Source organism: Mustela nivalis, assembly GCF_964662115.1.
Source record: "Mustela nivalis genome assembly, chromosome: 6".
In the NCBI taxonomy this organism is placed as follows: domain Eukaryota; kingdom Metazoa; phylum Chordata; class Mammalia; order Carnivora; family Mustelidae; genus Mustela; species Mustela nivalis.
In genome coordinates this window covers 128,745,466-128,769,960 of record NC_139025.1, presented here as the reverse complement: position 1 = coordinate 128,769,960, position 24,495 = coordinate 128,745,466, and the positions used below count along the sequence as shown (strand labels likewise).

General features: G+C 43.0%; 1 protein-coding gene across 8 annotated transcripts in view; it reads right to left on the bottom strand.

Annotated features, from left to right (window-relative positions):
- ADAMTS17 (ADAM metallopeptidase with thrombospondin type 1 motif 17) overlaps nucleotides 1-24,495 on the bottom strand; it is a 327,093-nt gene that overhangs the window by 26,553 nt on the left and 276,045 nt on the right. The window lies entirely within an intron of this gene.

The following is a 24,495-nucleotide window of genomic DNA, read 5'->3' as shown; positions in this document are numbered from 1 at the left end:
TCACAGTGATCAGAGATATTTTTCAACTAGATGATGATGATGATGATGATGATGATTATTTTGTTTCTGATCTTGACAAATACCTCAGCGAGGTATGGGGAGAAAAAGAAATGACTTTTTGGAAACTGGTTTTTGTGGCTGAACCATTTGACCAGAATGAGTACATGGCTGCAGGAAGCTGGTCTACAGTGGTGGACCATCTCCATGCAAGTAAACATCTGAGGAAAATTCCATTAATTCCAAGTCCAGGAATTTGAGAAAGGAACTGCTATTCCATAAAACAATTCATATAACAACTGAAGTCTGATTTTTTTTTTAAAACACTCATTCCCTCTCAAAACCTTAACAGTGACATTTACTAGCTAAGTTTGAATTCGCAGATCTTCTTAAAAGCAGTAAAACAAATTCTTGAGGAATCCACTGTTAATGCTCCTTTAGTACAGGTCACCCTTCCTTAGTTCCTCTGGAGGAAGGATTCCTTTTCTGTCTAATAGGAAACAGACGGCTCCTCCACACACACTTCAAGTTTGACCGTTCTAATCAGAACCTACCTGAGACCTTGTATTATTATTATTTTTACTATTGCTATAGCAAATAACCATAAATGGAATGGCACAAAGTAACAGATTTAGCACTTGACACTTTGGGAGGTTGGAAATCTGACATGGGTCTCCCTAGTCTAAAATAAAGGCTCTGCTCCCAGGGCTGCTTCCTTCTGGAGACTCTGAGAAGACCTGCCTTTTCCAGCTTCCAGACACTGCCCCCCATTCCTTGGCTCGTGTTCTTTTTCTCCATCTTCAAAGTTAGCAGCTTCAGGTCAAGTCCTTCTCACACTATATCCCTCCAGCTTTCTTGTGTACCCTCCTCCCCTCTTTTAAGAACCTTTGTGATTGTACTAGACCTGTGTGGATGCTATAGGATAATCTCTCTATTTTAAGGCTAAGCTGATTAGCAACTGTATTAGTCTGTGAGGGTTGTGGGAGAAAGGACCACAAACTAGGTGGCTTGAACCATCAGAAAATTATTCTCTCATAGTCCTGGAGGTTAGAAGTTAAAAATCAAAGTGTTGGTAGGCTTGGCTCCTTCTGAGGGCTCTGAGCGATCTGTTCTATGCCTCTTTCCTCGGTTGTAACAACAGCTGGCCATCCTTGGCATTCCTCTCCTGTGCGAGTGTTTCTCCAATCTCTGCTCCCGTCTTCACATGGCATCTGCCCTGTGTCTCTATGTCCTTACATAGCTGTCTTTAGAAGGACTACAGTCAGATTAGCTCAGGGGCTCACCGTGCTTCAGTATGACCTCATCTTCGCTAATTACACCTGTAATGACCCTATTTCCAAACAAAGTCACATTCCGAGATACTAAGGCTAGGACTTCAACATCTTTTTTGGGGGCGGGGGTGGGGTTGGTTGGGGGAAGGATACAATTCAATCCAGAGCACAAATTTAATTCCAGCTGCAACCCTCTGATGTCCCTCATTTCCCTTTGACACGGAACTCAGCATACGCAGGAGTTCTGGGAATTAGGATATAGACATGTGTTGGGGGGGTGTTATTTTGCCTACCCCAGACCCATCATATTCACAGTTCTGAGAAATTTCAGCTTTTATTCAAAATGCACATTCTATTCAAATTTTAATTTGGCTGAGATTTAAACTAGGCAAAGATCTTGTGAAATCTGCTGAAATCTGACTTGGTGATTACAAAGAACAAATAACATACTCAAAATCCTGCTCTTTTCACATGGATATTTTATGTTGAATATCAAGTGAATCCCAAATATAGACAACCAGAGAGAGAGAGAACATGGGTAGGTCATTCACTTTCAACAAGTTCAAACTAAAGAAAAAAAAAATAGCATGAGATGTATTTCAATACAAGAGGTGCTTGAGCTAACAAGTGTGTCTATGGCATTCAGTCAACTTTATCCATCTCCAAAATGCATCACTAAGAAGGGTCTGGCATTGGCTGAGCACCAGTCTGGGCCGACCTCTGTGCCAGGGATGTTCTCTGTATTGACTAAATTAACCAAAGGAAGGAAATGAGATGTTCGTATGTGACAATCTGAGCAGTTCTTACAGAGACAAATACCAGGCATGGCATCATACAGGCCACATGTAAAATATCACAGCTTAGAAAGGATGATGCAAAACAGATCCAAAGCTCCAGGAAGCTTCAGGGCAAGTTAAAGAGAGAACAGCTACTATACAAAGTACAGTTGCTTTGTTCAACCTTGGCTTACATGTCCCCCAGGCACATGAGTGTCAACTTTATGCCAAGTTCTCAACTGAGCGCTGGGGCACTTGGCTCAGTGTCCCTACATTCATGAAGCTCAGGCAATTGTGTGGTCCTTGGGGGAAAGAGAAACATATAAACAGACAATTTCTTCACTATCTGATAAATGCTGTGGAGGAAATGGAGTTTGAGTTGGATCCAAGGTGAAGTTGGCCCATCACAGAAGCCGGGCTCAGTGCTCTCACAGAGAGAGCCTGCTATGATATGCCAAGGGGTGAGAGAGTGAGGCCGCCCAGTTTGGGACAGCTGGTACTCAAAGAGTACTTAAAGGTGGGTGGAAGAGAAGTTGCCTTGGGTGTCTCAGGTAATCATGAAACTTGGAGAAAGGTGATGGCCTTCACCGAGGCAGTAGTGGAGAAGTGGAAAATGGACTCAAAGCTGTTTAAGAGTGAGACTGACAGGGCTTTGGGTATGTGGGGCCAGAAACAAAGGGGACAAGAGTCAAGATCAGGATTCCAGTGGGCTCAGAGGACACCAATGCTGCCTCCACAGTGATGCAGAACACAGGGAGAAGACTTGGCCTGGGGGGCAGAAGGGTGGGCACCACTTTGAGAAGGTCAGGTTGAAGCACCTCTGGGAGCTGAGTGGTGCTGGGAAGGGTCCGCAGGGGCAGTTCTGGCGTTCAGGGGTGTGGTCTGGGGTGGGGACTCAGGATGGGAAGTCATCAGCAAGAAGGTCACGGTAGAGAGCTGGTAAGAACAACTCACCTGGGGAGCTTCTATAGGGAGAAAAGAGAACAGAGGACAGATGGCAGGGGCCAGGAAGGTGAGCATCTATGACTGGAATAAGGAGAAGGGGCAAGACTGTTCAAGAAATGCCAGATAGGGTTGGGTTGGAAGAGGCCTGAAAAGTATTCTCTGGATTTAGCCACAAGGAGGTGTTGCTGACTGAGGAGAGGCCCCAGGGAGAAGGGCTGCCAGTGCTGTGACTGCTCAGTTGAATGAGGGTGGAGAAGAGAGACTTCAAACAAATCTGATTTGATGTCTACACAGTGGGCTCCACAGATCTCAATCTTGGGGTCATACTCAAGCTTTGGAAACCAGGCCTGTCCCCATGGCAGAGGTAAGGAAGACCTCTCACCATTCTCATTGGGGCTCTCGTCAAGAGGCTGCTCATGGAAGAAGCACCAGTGAGAGAGGGCCTCTGAGTGAGAAGGAAGTGCTGAGAATAGCTCCAGAACAGACCAGGAGCTTCCTCTCGTGGACACGTCTGTCTACAAGGGGCAGAAGCTCTGGGAAAAATCATCCTGGGCCAGATGGCAGAGCAGGTGATCTGTCAGAGGCCCACATAGTATCTGAAATGCAGATGGCCAGCAGGGGTGGGAGGCCAGGGATTGGTGAGTAGAGAGAATGTGTTAAGGGGAAGACTGGGACTCAGTCAGGGCTCAACCCTGTCTCCCCTTTGAGATTTGGGGCAAAGTCCAGGCCCATTGGTTAGTCCACTTTGATAAAGGGTCTGGGCTTTGATAAGAGTGATATTGTCCACCCCAAAGCCAGGAAGCACCCAGGATGTCTGATCTGGAAAGGTAGACGGATCGAAGCTCTCCCTTTTCATTTAGAAAGTTTGAAGAGGGGCACCTGGGTGGCTCAGTTGGTTGGGCATCTGCCTTTGGCTCAGGACATGATTCTAGGGTCCTGGGACTGAACCCCAAGTCAGGCTTCCCGCTCATAGGGGAGCCTGCTTTCCCTACTCTCCCTACTTATCCTCTCTCTTGTTATCTCTGTCTCCTCTCAAATAAGTAAGTAAACTCTTAAAAGAAAGAATGAAAGAAAAGAAAGTTTGAAGAAAACTTGAAAACAAAGGTTCACATTTGCCCTTTGGTGAGTCAGCTTTGTACTTTATGAAGTCACGGTCACCCCTCTGCTTTGTGACCCAGTCCTTTCCCACCACCATCTTGATTTGCACCACCAGAGTTCCCAGAGGAAGGCTGCTCAGGGCTGGCTAGTCCTGCATTAGAGATGGAGAAACCACTGGGAGAGGTGGCCAGACTGGCCCAAGGCCCACCAGTTATTAAGGGGTGAGGTCCTCTGTGTCTGAATCCAGGGGCTTTGTTCTTTACTTACACAATTATGGTTCTGGTTAGGGTACACCACCCTAATCATGATGTCCTATAAGTCAGGGGGGCACAGGTATGTTAGACAGACATTCTCAGATTCTCGGAAGCCTACATTCAGGACCCGGAATTGGGTCTTCACTCCACTGACTCACCGGCCACGTGATCTTGGGCAGGTCAGTGCTCAAGCCTCAGTTTCCTTCTCTGTAAAAGGTTGGTACCAGTGTTCTCATTTCACAGGCTTGTTGGAGGACTGGCCCAGGTGATCGCTGCTACATAGTCCAGGCCAGATGCTAAATCATGGGAGGTAAAGCTCTGGGGGAGACGGCTCACCCAGAGGAGGCCCCCTGAGGATGTGGGTCTCTTCCCATCCTCCCTGGTAGAGGGTTGCTATCCATTGGGCAGTGAGGGTATGGCCCAGAGAAGGCAGACTCCTTGCTCAATTTTCCCATGGATGACAAGGCCTTCTCCAGGGTGCCACTTGTGCTGCATGCCTGGGAGTGAGGACACATGGCAGAGGCCGACTGGCCAAGAGCTGGACCCCCTGGACCCCTTCCCCAAAACACCAAGGAGGACTGTAGGCAGCATCAGACTCCCATCTGTCCGAGTGGCTTTTATGGCTCAAGGCAGACTGAGCCAGCAGCTCCGTTAAGAAAACAATCAAAACAAGATTTTAACATGTGCCATTTATAGTCTCTGAAGATACATGGCTGCTTTTATTGAACAGATGTCTGTGAAAGAAGGCGCAGGGTGAGGAGCAGTGACTGGGACTTCACAAGCTCAGCTGTGATGTTCTCCCAGGGGAACGAAAGGGCTGCTTTATAGCCTCACGTTCCGTTTCAACTCAGCGTTTCTCCATTTAAAACTTGAGAATTATGAGTTCTCATATATATTTCCCCGAAAAGTAATATTATTCACATATTTGTCTTTTGAAGGAGGAAATGAAAACCTGAAGGGCATAATGAGGAACAAATATGCAAGTCTGTGAATGTGAGGTTTTCTGGGCTCCAGTCTGTTAGTCCAGCCCTAAGAATCAAGATGGCTGGTTGGCCAGGGTCTGAGAACTTTCCACATGTTCCTGAAAAGGTCTTTGAATCTGTGGTTAGTTCTCATTTGCTGGGGAAGGGAAGACAAAGAGAGGGAGAGAGGAAGGAAGGAAGGAAGGAAGGATGGACAGATAGACTTCAACACTTAGGTAAAATATTGTTCAAGGGAAAATGTTTTAAAAATGGGTTTCTCTAGAGGAGGTGGGTGGGGGATGGGTGAAACAGGTGATGCGGATTCAAAGTACACTTATCATGATGAGCACTGAGTAATGTATGGAAGTGTTGAATCACTATGTTGTACACCTGAAACTAATAATAATGCTGTATGCTAACTACACTGGAATTAAAATAAAAAATCTAGAAGAAAATGATTTCTCTAGATCTTATACCAGGTAATCCTTTTTCCGGGTCTCCTTTGTGCCAGGCAATGTTCTCAGCACCTGACATAATTCAACTTATTTGATCCTTATGATGATCCCACATAAAGCCATTTGCAGGTGAGCAAATCGAGGCACAGAGAGGTTAAGCGCCTTGCCCCAGGTCACACATTAGTTAAATGGAAGAACCATTTTAATGGTTCCAGTGAGATACAATTGACATACTATATAATTCAGCCATGTAAGGAGCAAATTCAATATATTCACAGAATTGTGAAACCACCACCACAATCAATGTTAGAACAGTTAGTTACCTCCAAGAGAAACCCCCATATGACTTAGGTGTCATCTTCCAAGTCCCCTACCTCCATCACTCTCAACCCTTGGCAAACACTAATCTATTTTCTATCTTTATAGTTTTGCCTCTTCTGAACATTTCATATACATGGAATCCTATAACATGTGGTTCCTGGTAACTGGTTTCTTTTTCTTAGCATAATGTTTCCAAAAGTCATGTATGTGGTGGCATACAGCAGTACTTCATTCCCTTTTATTTTTGAATAATAGATGATTGCTTGGATATACCACATTTTATTTATCAGCTCATCAGTGGATGGGCATTTGGGTTGTTTCCATGTTTTGGCTATTATGAATCATGCTACAATGAACATCTGTGTATAATTTTTGTGTGGATAGATGTTCTCATTTTTCTTGGGTATATTCCAAGGAGTAGAACTGCTGTTTGATATGTTAGCTGTATGTTTAACGATTTGAGGAATGCCAGGCTTTTCCAAAGCAGCTGCACCATTTTGCAATCCTGCAGTAGTTCAGGAAGGTTCTAAGTTCATCACATCCATATACACTTTTGCTATTGTCTGTCTTTTTCATTATGGTCATTCTAATGGGTATAAAATGGTATCTCCCTGTAGTTTTGTTTTATTGTGGCAAAAGATACAAACCATGGAGTTTAACATTTTAATCACTCTTCAGTGTATAGTTCAGTGGCATTAAATACGTTCACAATGTTGAACAGCCATCACCATCATCTTCCAAACTTTTCTTCTTCCCAAACCGAAACTCTGGACTCATTAAACAATAGCCACTTATTTCCATTCCCTTCCCAACCCCCTGGGAACTATCATCCTTTCTGTCTCTATGAATGTGATGACTCCAGGTACCTCCTATAAATGGAATCACATAGTATCTGCCCTTCTGTGAGTGGCTTCTTTAGCATAATTTCTTCAAGTTTCATCCATATTGCGTAGCATGTGTCAGAATTTCTTCCCTTCTTGGGGCACCTGGGTACCTCAGATGATTAAGCCTCCGACTCTTGATTTTGGCTGAGGTCATGATCCCAGGGTTGTGAGATTGAGCCCTGTGTTTGGTTTTGCACTCGGCATGGAGTCTGCTTGAGATACTCTCTCTTCCTTTTCCCTCTGTGCCTCCCCACTGCTTGCACACTTTCTCTCTCTAAAACAAATAATCTTTAAAAAAAATTTCTTCCCTTCTTAAGGCTAAATAATATTCCATTGTATGTATGTAATACATTTCATTTATCCATTTGTCCACTGATAGACACTTTGGGTTGCTTCTACTTCTTGGCTATTGTGAATAATCTTGCTATGAACATGGTTGTACAACGTTTTTTCTGAGTCCCTGCTTTCAGTTCTTTTGCATATATACCCAGAAGTGGAATTGCTACATGATATGGTAATTCAGTATTTAATTTTTTTGAGGAATCACCATATTATTTCCCCCAATGATTATACCATTAGACATTTTAATCAGCGATATATAAGGGTTCTAATTTTGCCACATCTTTACCAACACTTGTTATTTGCTTTTTTTGGATAACAACCATCCAAATGGGTATAAGGGATTATCTCATGATTTTGAAGGATAGTTCCCTCATGACTAGTGATGTTAAGCATATTTTCATGTGCTTATTGACCAACTGTGTATTCTTTGGAGAAATACAGAACCAAATCCTTTGCCTATTTTTAAATTGGGTTGTTTTTTGTTGGATTTGTAGAGTTTATATATTATATAATCTATATATATTCTGTAGAATATATATATTCTCTATATTACTCTTTTATCAAATATATGATTTGCAAATATTTTTCCCATTATTTTGGCTGCCTTTCATTCTGTTGATAGTATCTTCAACGCCTAAGAGTTTTTAATTTTGATCAAGTCCAAATTATCTATTTTTCCTTTTGTTGCTTGCGCTTTTCTTGAAATAGCTAAAGAAATCATCATCAAATCCAAGATCATAACACTTTTTTCCTGTTTCCTTTTAAGAGCTTTATAGTTTTATCTCTTACCTTTAGGTCTCTGGTCCACTTTCAGTTAATTTTTGCATACTGTATAAAGTAAGGATCCAACTTCATTCCTTTGTATGTATTTACCATTTGCTGACTTTCACTGTGGTTTGATTTGTATTTCCCTGATGGCTGATGATAATGAGCATCTACTCATGTGCTTGTTGGTCATTTGTAGACCTTCAGAGAAATGTCTACTCAGATGATTTGTCCATTTTTAATTGGGTTGTCTTTTTTATTATTGAGTTGTGTTTTTTATATATTCTAGATGCAATTACTTTATCAGATATATGATTTGCAAAAGTTTTCTTCAATTCTTTGGATTATCTTTTCATTTTCTTGATGACTTTGAAGCACAAAAATTTTAAATTTGAATAATGTCTCATCATCTACGTATTTTTTGTTGTTGTCTGTGATTTTGCTCTCGTATCTAAGAAACACTTGCCTAATCAGGAGTCAGGATGACTTATGATTGCTTTTTTTAAGTTTTAAAGCTTTAGCTCTTACACTTAGGTTTTGATCCATTTTGAATTCACTTTTGTCTATGGTATGGGCTAAGGATCCCACTTCATTCTTCTGCATGTAAACATCCAGTGTCTCAGCACAATTTGCAGAAAAGATTAGTTTTTTGTTCACTTAAATATCTTGGAATCCTTATCAAAAATCAACTGACAGTAAATGGAAGGGTTTATTTTTGGATACTCCATTATATCCTATTATTATTTATGTTTTCTTTATGCCAGTACCATACTGTCCTATTTTAGCTTTGTAGTAATTTTTGAAATCAAAAAGCACAAGTCCTCCACCTTTGTTCTTATTTTTAAAGATCGTTTTGACTCTTCAAGGCCCTTTGCAATTCCACATAAACTTTAAAATCAGCTTGTCTGGTTTATGCAATAAAGACATCTGGAATTTTAACAGGGATTGTGTTATAGCTATAAATATATATATATATTTATATAGGTTTAATAGTTGAATTTTAATAGAGATTGTGTTAAAGCAGTTGATCTATTTGTAGAATATTTCCATCTTAATCTTAAGTCTTCCAGTCCATGAACATGGGATATATTTAGATATTTGTTACTTTTTCTTTCAATAACATTTTGGCTTTTTCAGTGTAGAAATCCTGTACTTCTTTTATAAAATCATTTCTAAGTATTTTATTGTTTTTGATGCTACTATAGAAGGAACTACTTTCTTAATTTCCTTTTCAGACAATCCCTTGCAAGGATAGAGCAATATAATAGATTTTTGTATATTGATTTTATATCCTATAATCTTGCTCAGTATGCAGTTTTAGCAACTTTTTTCATGGATTTTTTAGAATTTTCTCTATATAAATCATGTCATCTACAAATAGATACAGTTTCACTTCTCCAATCGAGATGCCTTCTCATTTTTATTTCATATTCTTGCCTGAAAATGTCTACAGGCACAGTACAATGTTGAATATAAGTGGTAAAAGCAGACATTTTTGTCTTGTTCTTCTCTTAGGAGAAAAACAGTCCTTCTCCATTAAGTATGATGGTAGCTGTGGGTTTTTTATAGATGTTCCTTATGAGGTTGAGGAAATTCCTTTCTAGTTGTAGTTTGCTGTATTTTTTTATTGTGAAGGAGTATTACATTTTGTCAACTGCTTTTTTGTGTGTGTTTGTCAATTGAGATGATAACATGATTTCACCTTTTATTCTGTTGATGTGGTATGCTACATTAATTGATTTTCAGATATAAACCAACCTTGTATTCCTGGCACGAGTTCCACTTGGTCATGGTGTGTAATCCCTTTTATACTGCTGAATTCAATTACCAATATTTTGTTGAGGATTTTTGTTTCTTTATTGATAAGAGATACTAGCCTGTAGTTTTTTTTTTGGAAACATTGTGTCTAGCTTTGTTATCAGGGTAACACTGGCCTTATAGGATGAGTCATAAAGTGCTTCTTCCTCCCCACACTTTTTGGATGAGTTTGTGAAGGACTTAGACTAATTCTACTTTATATGTTTGGTAAAATTCACCAGTAAAGCCATCTGATCTTGGGCCTTTCTTTATGGGAAGTTTTGATTACTAATTCAATCTCTTTACTTGTTAGAGGTCTATTCAGGTTACCTATTTTTTTTTTTCCTCAGTCAGTTTCAACAGTTTGTATTCCTGGGAATTTGTCCATTTTAACTAATTAATCTAATATTTGTGCCCAAACCACTTTTATTTTTTCAAAATAGTAGCACCAAATCCCCAGATAATAATGGGGACAAATAGAGGGCTGTTCAAGGGATGAGGTATGCCAAGGTCACTGTGTTGTTTGGGAAAAGGCTAGTGATTCTGAGTAACTCTGAACTTTACTGAAACCCTGAGAGTTCAGATATACATGAAACATTTAAGGGTAACCATTGAAAGAACAGAGAAACAATCTATAGTTTCCAAATAAAAGAAGGGAAAGAAGTAAATAAGAGATACTTGTTAGTTCTCAATATTTTGTAATTTTCAGTACCATTTCCATTTTAACCCACAAGTTACATATATGTATATTTTTGGTTAAATATAAATATATGTATATTTTTAGTTTCTGAAAATGCAGAGTAAGATGGATCATTACCTTCTTACAGCTTATTTCCATTGTAGCTTTCTTGTGCTCAAAAAAATCGTGTGTTTTGTTATGTTAGCTGCCAAAAATATAGACTTACCAGTCAACAGAAAAAGAATCAACTACCCATTACATGATGCAGAAGCAGCATGTTATCGTATAGAAGAAATAACTTCATGGTCTCAACTCATACTATCCAGAGAAAGACATTCTGGATAGGTTAAAGTCTTATATACAGGGAAAGCCAAATCTTAAAAATTCTGGAGGAACATGTGAGAAAGTAGATTGATGACTGGCAACATACAGAAGGAACTGTCAAGTAAGACAGAAGAAGCAAAACCCCCAAATTAAAAGTCAATCAATGCAACTAAATTAAAGATAAAAGCTTCTACTCAAACACACCACAGGTGAAAAGAACAGGCCTCAAAGTAAGATATTTATAATCTAGGACACATATTAAGAACCCTTATAAATCAAGTAGAGATAGATAAATAGCCAAATGGGTTAACTGGCAGAGAACAGGAGAATCTATCAGAGAGGAAGAAATATCAGAATTTTCTATGAAAATACTAGATCTTACTATAGAGCAGGAGAGTTTAAAAAAAAAAATCAAACAATGATTTACCATTTCCTGCCTACCAGATTGGCAACACTACAAAGTCTGACTAAACCAAATTTGGCCATGACTGGAGCAATGGTAGCTTCTATTGTGTTTATGGCATGGTAACTACAGGTAAGCCCTTTGAGAAAGCTCAATGTGTGCATATCTTATGACTCTCTCCTTGCATTTCTAGGGATGCAATTTCTTGCAGATGTGCTCAAGGAAACTGGACAAGGATGTTTAGTGCATAACTATTTATATAAACCCCAACTGGCAAACAACCCAAATGTCGACCAATGGCAGAATGACTTAGATACAGAAAATGGAAAAATAAAAAGTTGAAAAAGCAGATGCACCAGAACCACCATGGCAACATGGAAAGATCCCAAAGGCAAGATGAACGTACATATGCTGGTTAGGACCTTGCTGAAACATGCCAGACAATGCCTTCTCTTGTTTGCTGACAGATCCATATACAGGGAAAGCTTGGAAATTTGGATGGGAAGCATATACGCTAATGGGAGGGGCAGAGAAGAGGATCAGAGGGGACAAGGAGGGTTTTAGATGTGTCTGTATTACGTTATTATGGGACGCCTGGGTGGCTCAGTTGGTTGGACGACTGCCTTCGGCTCAGGTCATGATCCCGGAGTCCCGGGATCGAGTCCCGCATCGGGCTCCCAGCTGCATGGGGAGTCTGCTTCTCCCTCTGACCTTCTCCTCGCTCATGCTCTCTCTCATTGTCTCTCTCTCAAATAAATAAATAAAATCTTTAAAAAAAAAAATAAGAGATATGAAGCAGGGTGCCAGGGTGTCTCAGTTGGTTAAGTGTCTGTCTGCCTTGGGCTCAGATCATGATCCCATGGTCCTGGGATTGAGCCCCGCATGGGGCTCCCTGCTCAGTGGGGAATCTTCTTTGCCCTCTCCCTCTGTCCCCTCCACCTGCTTGTGCCCCTTTCTCTCTTTAATAAATAAGTAAAATCTTTAAATGTTAAAAAAAATTTTTTTTAAAGATATGAAGTGAATACAGTAGTGGTTAACATGTTTACACTAGGATGTGCAGACATAGGTGTTCATTAATCTCAGTGCTTTCCGTATGTAAGAAAATGTTAACAAGAAAAATACACACACCAGAGTCAGGTCAGTATGTGCCAACTGACCTAACTGCAGACCTACTGTGATCAAGCAAGAACACGGTGCCCAGGGGTAGATGCCTAGACCCCACTGTTCCCCCATGGCCATGAGGGTCAAATGCTGCTGTTTACTTCTTATTTTTTAAAAGATTTTATTTATTTATTTGAGATAGAGCAAGAAGAGAGAGATAAAAAGAGAGAGTGAGCACACAAGCAGGGGGAGGGTTAGAGGAAAAGGGAGAAGCAGACTCCCTGCTGATCTGAGAACCTGATACGGGACTCAATCTCAGGACCCTGGGATCATGATCTGAGCTGAAGGCAGGTGCTTAACCGACTGAGCCACTCAGGTGCCCCAGTATCTTTCCTCTTTAAAAACATAGCTCAGAATCCAACATCTTTTTTACAGTCTCCTTATTTAAAGATGTTGGAAGTGGACTCTAAAACCTTAGGAGTCCTTAGGCCAAACCTTAGGCCAAGCCACATCTGCTGTGGAATCCTGTCCTGTGGTCTCCAGTCTGGGATAACACACTTTCATATTTAGGGGGAGGGGTGTGTGGCAGTTCAGACCCTCCACCCAAGTGGCCAGATGTGTATTTTCCTCTAACTCTCACCTTAAAAGGCCACTTGGCACTGTCTGCTTGCCACCTGAGTGCTCTGTCCTTGCTTTGCTCCCCACATTCCTGCTGCAGACGTGGACTACTTTTTTTTTTTTTTTTTTTTTTTTTATTTATCAGAGAGAGAGAGGGAGAGAGAGCGAGCACAGGCAGACAGAATGGCAGGCAGAGGCAGAGGCAGAGGGAGAAGCAGGCTCTCTGCTGAGCAAGGAGCCTGACGTGGGACTTGATCCTAGGACGCCAGGATCATGACCTGAGCCAAAGGCAGCCGCTTAACCCACTGAGCCACCCAGGTGCTCCTAGTTTGTCTTTTGACTGGCTTCATGGGTTAGTCCCAAGAAGTCTGTCCTAAGAAGATTAGGGAAAAAGATTCCCCCAGATGAATGATATGACATGGTTTTCCCAAGACACCAATCTGAGGAGCACCCGTCTGAAATGAAAGCCAAAGTCCTGAGCTCAAGTGGGCAGCCGAAAACACCCAGAGGCCTGATTCACACCAGCAGGAGTCCCTGCCTGGCCGTCCCAGCCGCACAAAATTATTCAACGTGAAAACATGCAGGCAGACCTCCCCAACATTCCACCCCCACTGCTGCTCCAGTTTGGCTATGAAAATGCTCAGAATTTCACAAGACTCTCTGAAAATGTTCCTAGGGGGAGTTCTCAAGAGCTGGAGCGAGCCAGCTCTGTGTCTTCTGGAAGGGGTACAGAGGGGAAAGGCCGTTGTGCTTGAAGGGACAGAGGCAGGGCTCCAACACGACCAGCCTGAAAAGCTGGCTGACTCTGGCTCTGAGCTCGCCCTGGGAGGGTTCTGGCACACGGATTTATGAGCAAGAGAATTTACAGCTCTGCCCGCTTCCCCACCCACAACTCCCTTTAATTGCAAACCTCACATTTTGCTCCCTGTGCCCCTCCTTTCCAGGAGTGCTCCCTGATTCCCCCAGAGCTGACGGGAGCCAGCCAGACCCTTCGACAACAAGCTATGAGGGGACTCTCTGTTGGTCTATTGTAAATCCCCAGTGCCTAGTCATACACCGCTGTGTTAGAAGCCGTGGCCTTGCTGGTGATGGCCTGTAAAAGACTGTCCATGGTGAACCTGAGAAGAAATTCTTCAGGGGCAACAAGATGGGATTGGGAGGGAGACAAACCATAAGTGACTCTTAATCTCACAAAACAAACTGAGGGTTGCTGGGGGAAGGGGGGTTGGGAGAAGGGGGGTGGGGTTATGGACATTGGGGAGGGTATGTGCTTTGGTGAGTGCTGTGAAGTGTGTAAACCTGGCGATTCACAGACCTGTACCCCTGGGGATAAAAATATATGTTTATGAAAAAAAAAAAATTCTTCAGGGGTGACGGGCATCCAGGCCAGGGCCAAAGGGAGAAGGCTGGTTGACGGAGGACCCAAATACTGTTCAGTGGCTGGTGTCCTGCCATGTCTACCCTCCTGCCCTAAATAAAGTGACAAAGGGTCTTTGGTGAGTGTTAACAGTCGTCGATGCAGCTGATGGCTCTGACATGCTGACATGGGTCACCATTTCACCTGATTTTTGCTGGCTTTTGCTTTGATGTCTTAGCTGCTGAGACCTCTTGCCACTCTGTCTTCTGTTCTCAGTGTTCTCCTCCTCCCCCATTCTCTGGACTTCAGTCTTCTGCTTGGCTCTTTTGCTCTCATAGCTCACTTATATCTTATTTTTCCTGGCCTTACTTCTGCCATAGTTTCCATAGGTGTTTTGATGCAGAGGACCCCTGACTCTCCCCACCTTGGGAGCTCTAGGCTCCTGGGATTGACAGTGGAGAACAGCAGGGAACCCCAACACACCTCTGGCTCTGGGTGGGAGTGCTTAGCTTATAAACCATTCCGATTTTCCACACTGCCAAAGTCTGGTGGTCCCTTCTTTTCCAGAGACTAGGCATAAAGGGTGTGAGGATCTAGAGGGCAGCTCAGAATGCTCCCTTAGCCATGTCCATGCACTGCTCAATGCCACCGAGCTAACCTCTACAAGGCATCTCAAATCTGCCTTGCTTTCCCATTGCCAAGGCCACCCTTGCCTGGGATATTATAACACTCTCCTAACTGGCCTCCTCTCCTCTTCCCTTCCACAGTAATCTGTGCACTTCTGCTCTGGTTTCTGTCATGTGATTTCCTCACTCTGAAACTATCAGGGGCTCCCTAGTACCTATTGTCTTTTATACCCTGGGCCCGGCAATCAAAGAATCAAGGCCCAGTCTAAAAACAGAGCGTCCCTTCAGCCTATTCTCCTCATTCCACCAAGGACTGCTGATGTTTTCAGGAATACATGCAGGGCAACAAAAATAAGACTCTGGGCTAAGGAAAATAAGAATCAGGATAGATCAGGTAAGGGGAACCCAGTCTTATCTCCTGGATTTTAGTTGGCCCCATGTACTCCTTCCCTCCCCAGATTATCTGATATTCCCAGACCCAGAAATGTGGGCGCTGCTCCTTCTGCTTAGCATGCCCTCCTTATTTTTCCCAGTTGGCGGATCTCCAGTGCCTGCCCCTCCGTGAGCTCTTCCGTGGGTCCTAGATGTACCCTCTTCTACCTCTGTCACTTCTAAGGTTCTTAAATGGTCTGAATGATAGGGTTTCCCCTGAGAATATCCTCATGTTGCTACAGCCGAGAGCCTCCTGGGAGGTGGAAGGCTCTGTCCTAGTTCTGGCTCTCTGGCTGAGTCTTTGATGACTTTGGCTACTGAACTTTCTCCAGGTCCCCATGTGTCCATATGCGAAATGGGCTGAATGGCTCCTACTCATTCATTTCTCACACGGATGTGTCAGCAATCAATATGGTCAACCCGTTATGGTCTCACAGCCCCTTCTGGGTTGACTCAGGTCTTCAGCTAGCACATTCCAGAACAGTCTAGGCTCTGTACCCCCCGTCCACCCCACACAACTGACTTGGCCACAGCCTTCACAGCCTGCCCAGCTCCTCCTCAGGGGTGGCTCTCATGAAGGCAGTGTGTTCTGGGAGTACACCCTAAACTTTGGCTCCAGCACACTGGAGAGACACTGAGCATTCAAGCTGCTGGCTAATAAAACAACCAGCAGTTTCCTATAAAAAGTTACAGTGGGATAAATCCACAATAAAATATTCATGCCCTTTATTTCACTTCACAGAAAGATTCAAACATCCCAACTAAATGGAATCACGGCAGATGCTGGGCAGATGTTCTCCAGGCAAGCAAATGAGAGACAATAATTAGTCTCAATTAAGTTCTCAATAAATTATGCAACAGAGACCTTGAGCCACTCAGCCCAGAGTGCCTTGCTGGGCCAAAGTCAGTGAACCGGGTCCAAAATGATTTAGAAACTTTGGATTGCTCCGGATAATTCATGTTGTGAGTAAATTGCATAGTCTTGGCATGAGAGGAAATAATGAATACCATAACCACTTTCAATTGAAAATAATAATTTGTTAATAATTTTAATAGCTAATGGGCTATAGAAAATGTGTCCCTGAGCCCTCCAAACAGAAAGGAAAGAGATTCATTTAATTCTTGGCTTTATTAAGTCTCTGGCATCAAATCACCGACATACTTTTGAGATTTTTATTCAGCAAGTATGTCAGAATGATCTGTTTCACTAGGACACTGCTTCTTCTCTTTGATCTTAAAAAACAGTTTTCTAAGTATCTTTTCAGTGAGGGTGTCTCTGTCTAACTACATTTTAGGGATTTCCCACCAAGATGGGCACACGAGACTGGCTGCCTCCACTCCACCTTCCAGAACCTGAGAAGAGACTTCTAGATCTCAAGTCTTGTCAAACAGCTTTGTGACACCCTCTTCTTCCTCCTCCTCTAAGTGTCATGTGTTGTCCATTTTTAGGTGAAGAAAATAAAATTTTAACTAGAGAAGTGGAGAGAATGTTTCACGCCAGGTGAAACACCTGGGATCACTCAGAGGCCAGATTCCCTTCCCTTCATGCTCTAAGGCCTGGTCTCGTTTACCTGTGAATGATCCTTGCTCAAGAACTTGCTTTACCCCTGGCACTTTTGAAGGGAAGTTTTCGGCATAGGGCTTTGTGTTCATTGAAGACACAACAAATGTTTTTTGAATGTAATTGAATTCATGGTCAATGAAGAAAATCGAGAAGGGATTTGGAGATTCCTAAAATGATCTTTGTGTTTGTCTCCAGGGGAATCTCTGTCTACACTTCCACTCATTTTAGGAATCTCTTCTCTACACACATTTCTCTTTACTTGGTAGAATTTATATATATAATCCATGCACATCGTGGAAAATCTAGAAGGTACCTAACAGCATAAAACAAGAGAACCAAAGAATGCATATGATCCTAGTCTCTACCTAAACGTATTTTCTTTAATGTTAATGTCATACTATAAACAGGTCATTTGACATTTTGTTTATTTTGCTCTTAAAGGCATGAGATCTATGTGATCAAAAATCTTTTCTCACGAGTGATTTCTTTCATGCTTGCATAACACTCCATCACATGGATAGAGCTAAATTACTTAACTAGCACATACTTGCTGGATTTTTGGGTAGTTGCCAATTTTGTCCCTATTTTGGATCATTTCCAAAGGGTAGAAATTGAGGTCCCGGTTCCCAGGTGATGAGTGATGCATTCAGACAACCAGCAGGGACTGCTCAGATCTGTGCATGATGGGAGCGTGTTACACCATGACCGGTGAGATCTGTCCTACTAGCCTTCTGATGAACCAGAGTGGGCATGCTTGTTCTCTGGATGATGATGCTTAAGATATACAAAGGCAAGAAGGTCTCAAAAATCCTTCTACATATCTCTTTAGTCTCTCTCTCTTTTTTTAAACCCATAGACACAGCACTTCAGCTATTTTCAATGAGGCAGCTGTATCCAGGACACTCGCCCTTGACTCCCAACTCCTGCTTTAGACACACCCAGCCAATAAGCAATAACCACACTGATTGGACATTTCTCCATGCCAGATGTCACATGCTTTGGGTCTCACTCAATCCCTAGTTAGGTAAGGAAAGAGAGGCTCCTTTAAAGTAGGCTGCCTGGGTCATGTCGCCAGTGAGCAAGGTGGGCTTTCTCCCCCTTTGCAAACTCCCCCCAGCTCTGGTGTGATGCAACTTGGCCACTGCTCCCTGGGACGCTGACACACGTCCATACAATTCCTGGCAGGGTGTTCGTCCTGTGTCCCCAGTCATAGGCCTTTTCCATAGGGCTAGAGCTGTCTTGCTTCCCTGTCAGGCACAAAGCTCTGAAGGGTAGGAAGGAGTGTCTTCATCTTAGGCTGGGCTCAACTGGACCTGATGTCTATGCATAGAAGATGCTCAGTTAAATCTGTTAAATGAGTGAGTGAAGGAACAGCTTCAGGTGCTCAGATGAGTTTAATGTCATAGACACCCCAGGTCTCCCCATTTTTGAGTTACTGTCACATGTGGGTGTTGTATCCTGTATAATTTTATTTCCGGGTAGAGGGGACTTTTGCATTAAAAAAAAAATGTTGGCTATTAATTTCCATCTTTATTGCTTTGTGATCAGAGGGTCTTGTTTGTATGAGTTCTACTTCATGGAGCCTTTGATACTTTCTCTGTGACTAATTACATGATCGATGAATTTCTCTGTGCCCTTGAGGAAAACATGATTCTCTACTCTCAGGGTGTGGTGTTTGAGATACTATTTTTTATCTACTTGCCACTTGATCTGTCTTACACTGCTAGTGGCATATTAATATCTCCTATACCCAATAAATTTCTCTCCAAATCCCTTTGTGTATCCTGTGATTTAAGCTTGAAGTAGTTGCTGTATTATTGGGGCACAACTATTCATAACTGTTTTATCTTCATTATTAATATTCTTGCCTCCATATATGCTTAAGTCTTAGTTCTACAATTAAACATATTAAAATGTTTACCATCCAGTCCTTTGACCACAGTGTCCCCAGGTATCTCTTAGTTAGATGAAGAACAACCCTATCATGCAAGGCTTGGCCAAGCATGGTCTGGGGGCCGAGTCCCTTTTGACTCCTGTTTTTGTAAAGTTTTACTGGAACACAGCCCTACCTATTGTTTATATACTACCTATGGCTGCTTTTGTGCTACACTGTTGGATAGTTACCACATAGATCATATGGCTTGCGGAACTAAAATATTTAGTATCTTCCCTTTTCAGAAAAAGTTTGCCTAGATGTCCATCAACAGATGAATGGATAAAGATGTGGTATATATACACAATGGAATACTATGCAGCCATCAAAAGAAATGAAATCTTGCCATTTGCGACGATGTGGATGGAACTAGAGGGTATTATGCTTAGCGAAATAAGTCAATCGGAGAAAGACAACTATCATAAAATATCCCTGATATGAAGAAGTAGAGATGCAATGTGGGGGGGTTGGGGGGTAGGAAAAGAAAAAATGAAAGAAGGTGGGATTGGGAGGGAGACAAACCATAAAAGACTCAATCTCAAAAATCAGACTGAGGGTTTCTGGGGGGAGGGGGGATGGGAGAGGGTGGTGGGGATATGGACATTGGGGAGGGTATGTACTATGATGAGTGCTGTGAAATGTGTAAACCTGGTGATTCACAGACCTGTACCCCTGGGGATAAAAAATACATTATATGTTTATTTAAAAAAATAAATTTAATTAAAAAAAAAGTTTGCCAAGTTCTGGTCTAGTAGATTCCTCAGGAAGGGCTCATGGGTACAGAATCCTAAGCTCTTGCATAATTAAGACTGTTCTTCTAAAGTCTTGATACCTGAAGGACCATTTTGCTGGATATAAAAGCCTCAGTTCAAGTTCTCCTTCCTGGTCTGCGGTCCTGTCCTGACACCATTCCTAGTTATATAAGCACTGAGAATGGGGGTCTGTGTGCCACTCACTGGAACCGCAAGGCATGGGTGGGTGATGGAAACAAGGGAGAGCAGAGTGGGTGCCCTGGTAATGACAGGAACCCTACCACTCAATAGCCACAGGTTTCTATGGTGCACCTTGGTCCCGTGGCAGTCTCCATCGTGGAGGCCTGCCCAGAGCAGTCACATAACGGGAAGCAGACATATTCAATGAGCCTCCAGGACACAGATGAAGGAGACCTGGATCTAGCTGTAGCTCCATGGCAATGGACTATCAGTCTGCCCCTGTTTTCCTGCTTCATCATGATGACTTGCCAAATGCTCTGCTGACCTGATCTACCACCCCAATATAACACTGACAGACACTGGTGTTCTCATTAAACCCTCCCCCATTTGGGGCATACATGCAGCCTTCTCCCTAAAATGCACATAAACCATCTTACTAAGTTATTGATCTGTCCTCTAGTTGGACTGGGGTTTGACAACAGGTTGAGATTGTATTCCTTGGACCTGTACATTTATCCACTTGGGAAATTGAAACCCACCCTCAGAATCTGGTCCCTCCCTCATCAGCCAGAATTTCACAGAACAAATCAGCAGAGCTCTGGAGGTAACATTTGTAGGGCTCTGTAGCATCTTGAATTGGACTGGATTTCCTTTTGGAATGGGGTTTCAGACACGTCTAAAAAATCATGACGATAAGAACAGTGATTGTAAAAATGATTTATTTAGCACTTACTGTGTGCCAGGAACTGTCCTAAGCAATTTATTTCTACAAACTCATATAATTCTCATGACAGCCATAGGGCAGCAGGTGCTATCTGTGTCCCCCGTTTTACAGAGGCTGAGTGGCCTGGTTGAGATTTCCCAGTGGCAACTGTGGAGCTGGGACCAGATGAGAACTCAGTAGCTGAGCTCTCATCCTTGAACTTGGACACGCTCTGCTTCCTGGGGCTTGTGCTCCACACTCCCTATATTGTCCTTGGCCATCATGTTCTGTGTGTTTTTTTGTCTTGTTCCGGTTTTAACCTCATTTGCCTCGTTAAGAAGTATTTTGGCCTTATCCTTCCCAGTTTTGCATACTTCAAAGTTTAACTTAATCAACAGCAAAAGTCTTTTTTTTTTTTTTTGGAAACAGGTCTCAGCCGGCAGGCTTCTGCTTGACTGGCCTGAGCTGCTGAGGTTCCAAAGTGTTCTCTTGCCACATGTCCCTTTGGCCTGGTGTTCTTATGCCTTTGTGTCTGGCTCATTCAGAGGGGCTGGGTAGCTCCTTGGTCCTCTGTCTTCTCTTGTATGTTCTTTTGGGTCTGTTCATGATAATGGAGTCAGAATCAAATCCTCCAGAATTTGCCCTACCCTCCTAAACTGTACTGACCTTCCTCAGCTCCGAGATCAGAACTAGCTCTACTTTGACTTTTATTTCTTTTGTTCTCCAAAAGCAGAGCAGTCCTTGCCTAACCTTGCTGAATTCCCTTTGTGTGACCAACTGAAAAAATGTTATGGCAAGTCATGGCTTCCCTGTTTTCGTCACTGTCATACCAATGATTGACTCCTTCCTGGTTTGTCAGAATTAAAGTGAGAGTGATGGCCCTTTTCACAGCATCCCTCTGAGAGTAGAGCAAGTGAAGAGTGCTTTGTCCATAAGTATGGGTGACCAGTTGCCTGTACCGCCCCCACTCCATGCCATCTTCATCACCATTCAGTCATAGAGCCTCTGCCAGGCAAGGCCAGGACCCTCCTTGAGGGCCCCACTTGCATTCTTGACGTGGTTAGGGTTTCCTGCCACAGTTGCTCCTTCCCCCTCAAATGGTCTGGGATCTGGGTCCCCTGGTCCTCCAGCCCCCAGGAGATGAGATAACTGAGTACTTTTCCTTCCTGGATCAGTCGCACATTCTTTCTACTGGAGGATTTTTGCATCTGCTGTCAAATTCAAATCATGGGACCCAATCTGCCAAACCTGGTTCTTGTCACCATACTTCTTGAGTTAAAATTTCGAGCAACCTTTACTACCATATATTGGTGGCTCTCAGTGTGGTGCCTGGGCCAACATCATTGGAAAGCTTCTTAGGGATGCAGATTCTCAGGTCCCTCTATAGATCTTCTGAATCAGAAATTCTGGGGGATGGCGCCTGGGTGGCTCAGTGGGATAAGCCGCTGCCTTCGGCTCAGGTCATGATCTCAGGGTCCTGGGATCGAGTCCCGCATCGGGCTCTCTGCTCGGCAGGGAGCCTGCTTCTCTCTCTCTCTCTGCCTGCCTCTCCGACTACTTGTGATTTCTCTCTGTCAAATAAATAAATAAAATCTTTAAAAAAAAAAAAAAAAAGAAATTCTGGGGGAGTGGGCCTGGCTATCTGCAGGTTCATAAGATCCCAAGAGATCCTGGTACGTTAGAACCACAGCAAACACTATAAAAATAATCAACTGATCTCTGACTTACTTCTGATGAGCTCTATGAGAATGGCTGGTCCTCTGGTCACCTTTTGTTCTCCTTGACAACCCACTGGTCAGGTGCAGCTGATTTTTTTTTTTTCCATCCCTGCTCTCAAGAGCTAATGGAAAGCTCTCTCCAAGTGGCCAGTTTGCGTTCCCTTCCCAGGAAGTGGATTAGGAGTCATGAAAGGGAAACCACTACTGAGCCATGTGCTGGGTATGGGCCAGAGCACATTCATTACCTCCACGGGGCTAATTTCTGCTCCTCATGCCATCAGGAATTCCTCTTGGATATTATGTACTTATATTTCACCAAGCTCCTTCCTTCAGTGGTATTTAATTCCAAGTATAGGTTAGCAGGCAGAAGTGTTGGCAGGATCCAGCATTTGACATCCATCCACATCAAGTGTAACCTTATTACTTACTCCCCACCATCTCTCCAGCCTGCTTCATAATGAGCCATCTGGGCATGACACATCTGTGAAGCTTCTAGTCACGCACCAAGCCAGTAACCCAATCTTCGGGCTTGAATGACTCTGAAACCCTTTCATATAATCCCTTTTCCTTCCCAAGTCCTACCTCCATTCTGCTGATAATATTATCTGCAGTTCACAAATACAGAGCTCAGAAACAGTCATGATGTCAGAAATGAACCACTTGAGATTTTTCTTCTATTTCAATTTACCCCCAAATACATATAAATTATATAATCTTGTTCTAACAACAAGGGGAATACTACCATATATTAGGACCTTCCCCCAATCTTTCATTACCTGGAAAATACCAGTATGGGTTATTTAAATTAGGTAGTTATACACTATTAAAAATGTGTGTGTGTGTGTGCAGTGTCTTAAGAAATGACGGATAACCCATAAAATGCTAGGGTCCAACAGCTGGCTGATGTTTATCATTAGTATAGTTTAGTAGCTGAGCAATGATGACGGTTTTGGCCAGCATTTCGTCTAGTGCTTGCTTGGGGTGGAGGAATTTATAGGCATTACTTCATCTAATCTTCTCAAGATTTCTATGAGAGAGGTTCTAATTTCCCAATTTATAGATGGCAAGATCAGGTAACCTGCCCATGTGTTTGCCTGTAGCTGGTGGTGGCACTGAGACAAGAACCCAGGCCACAATTGACCAACCAGCTCACAGGAGGCTATCCCTGGCAACATGGAGAGACATTTCACTCTTTTTCTCAGGTACCAAGCCTAACAAACTGTATGTCTTGATGCCTCTATACAACAGGGATATAATGGTTTTTTCTTTTCAAACTTAAAGCAATTCTATTTAAATGAGGACCACAGTAAAGCATGGATTTCAGAAAGTTCTGCAGGAACTGATGCGGACAGAGTGAACAAGAAGGGTTCCTGGGAGGGGGTAGGGTCGAATCAGAGTCAGGTCTAGGTTAAATCAAGGTGGGCTTGGATAAAGACCATCCTGGGCTGTACTGAGGATGGGTGAATAATTTAATCAGAGGATAACTGAATATGCACCAGAGTCCCAAATCAGCCTCTGACTGCCACCCCTTTGTCAATGGAGCACTTGTCCAGATAGACATTTGTCTCCTGTTGGGTCAATGCTCATAGTGCTAGAATGAGACCTTATCTTCAACACAGCAGTGCTTGGTCATGGAGATTAGGACCTCAGCTGGTACTACATAATCCACTAATCCATTCCAGCAATTTACTAACCCTTAAGGTCTGGGCAATGCTGGTACTAGACAGAGAGCAGTACACCCAAGTTTTCCTTGCCCATATATGACACACTGCTCATGCTCTTCAAATAGTTGCTGAATGAATGGCATATTGACAAGGTCCTTGCCTTTGTGGGGTGGGGGGAGAGAACAATAAAAAGAAGGGGAACAATAAACAAAGGAATACACAGAGCCATACAGATTATTTAACAGGAGTGACAGAGGTGTCCTGCCCACACCTACTATTTGGCCCAGGTGAATTCACAGTTTGGCCACAGTGGACATATTACAGGTGTCAGAGGTTACAAGTTTGATCCCTTGTTGGGCAGGCTTAGCTTTCTGCCCAGAAAATCATAGACCTGTGCCACAGACCACCTGTTCAGTCCCTGTAGCTTGGGTCTGAGTGAGAGAGTGTGAGGTTCTCCCCCAGGCTCCTGGAGCCCGTCCCTGGCAAGCTGGGGATCAAGAGTGAGCTGTCTTGGTATTCACAGGACAGCACCCCTGCCAGCACCTCTCCCTGTCCCCCCCCCCAATCCTGGGGC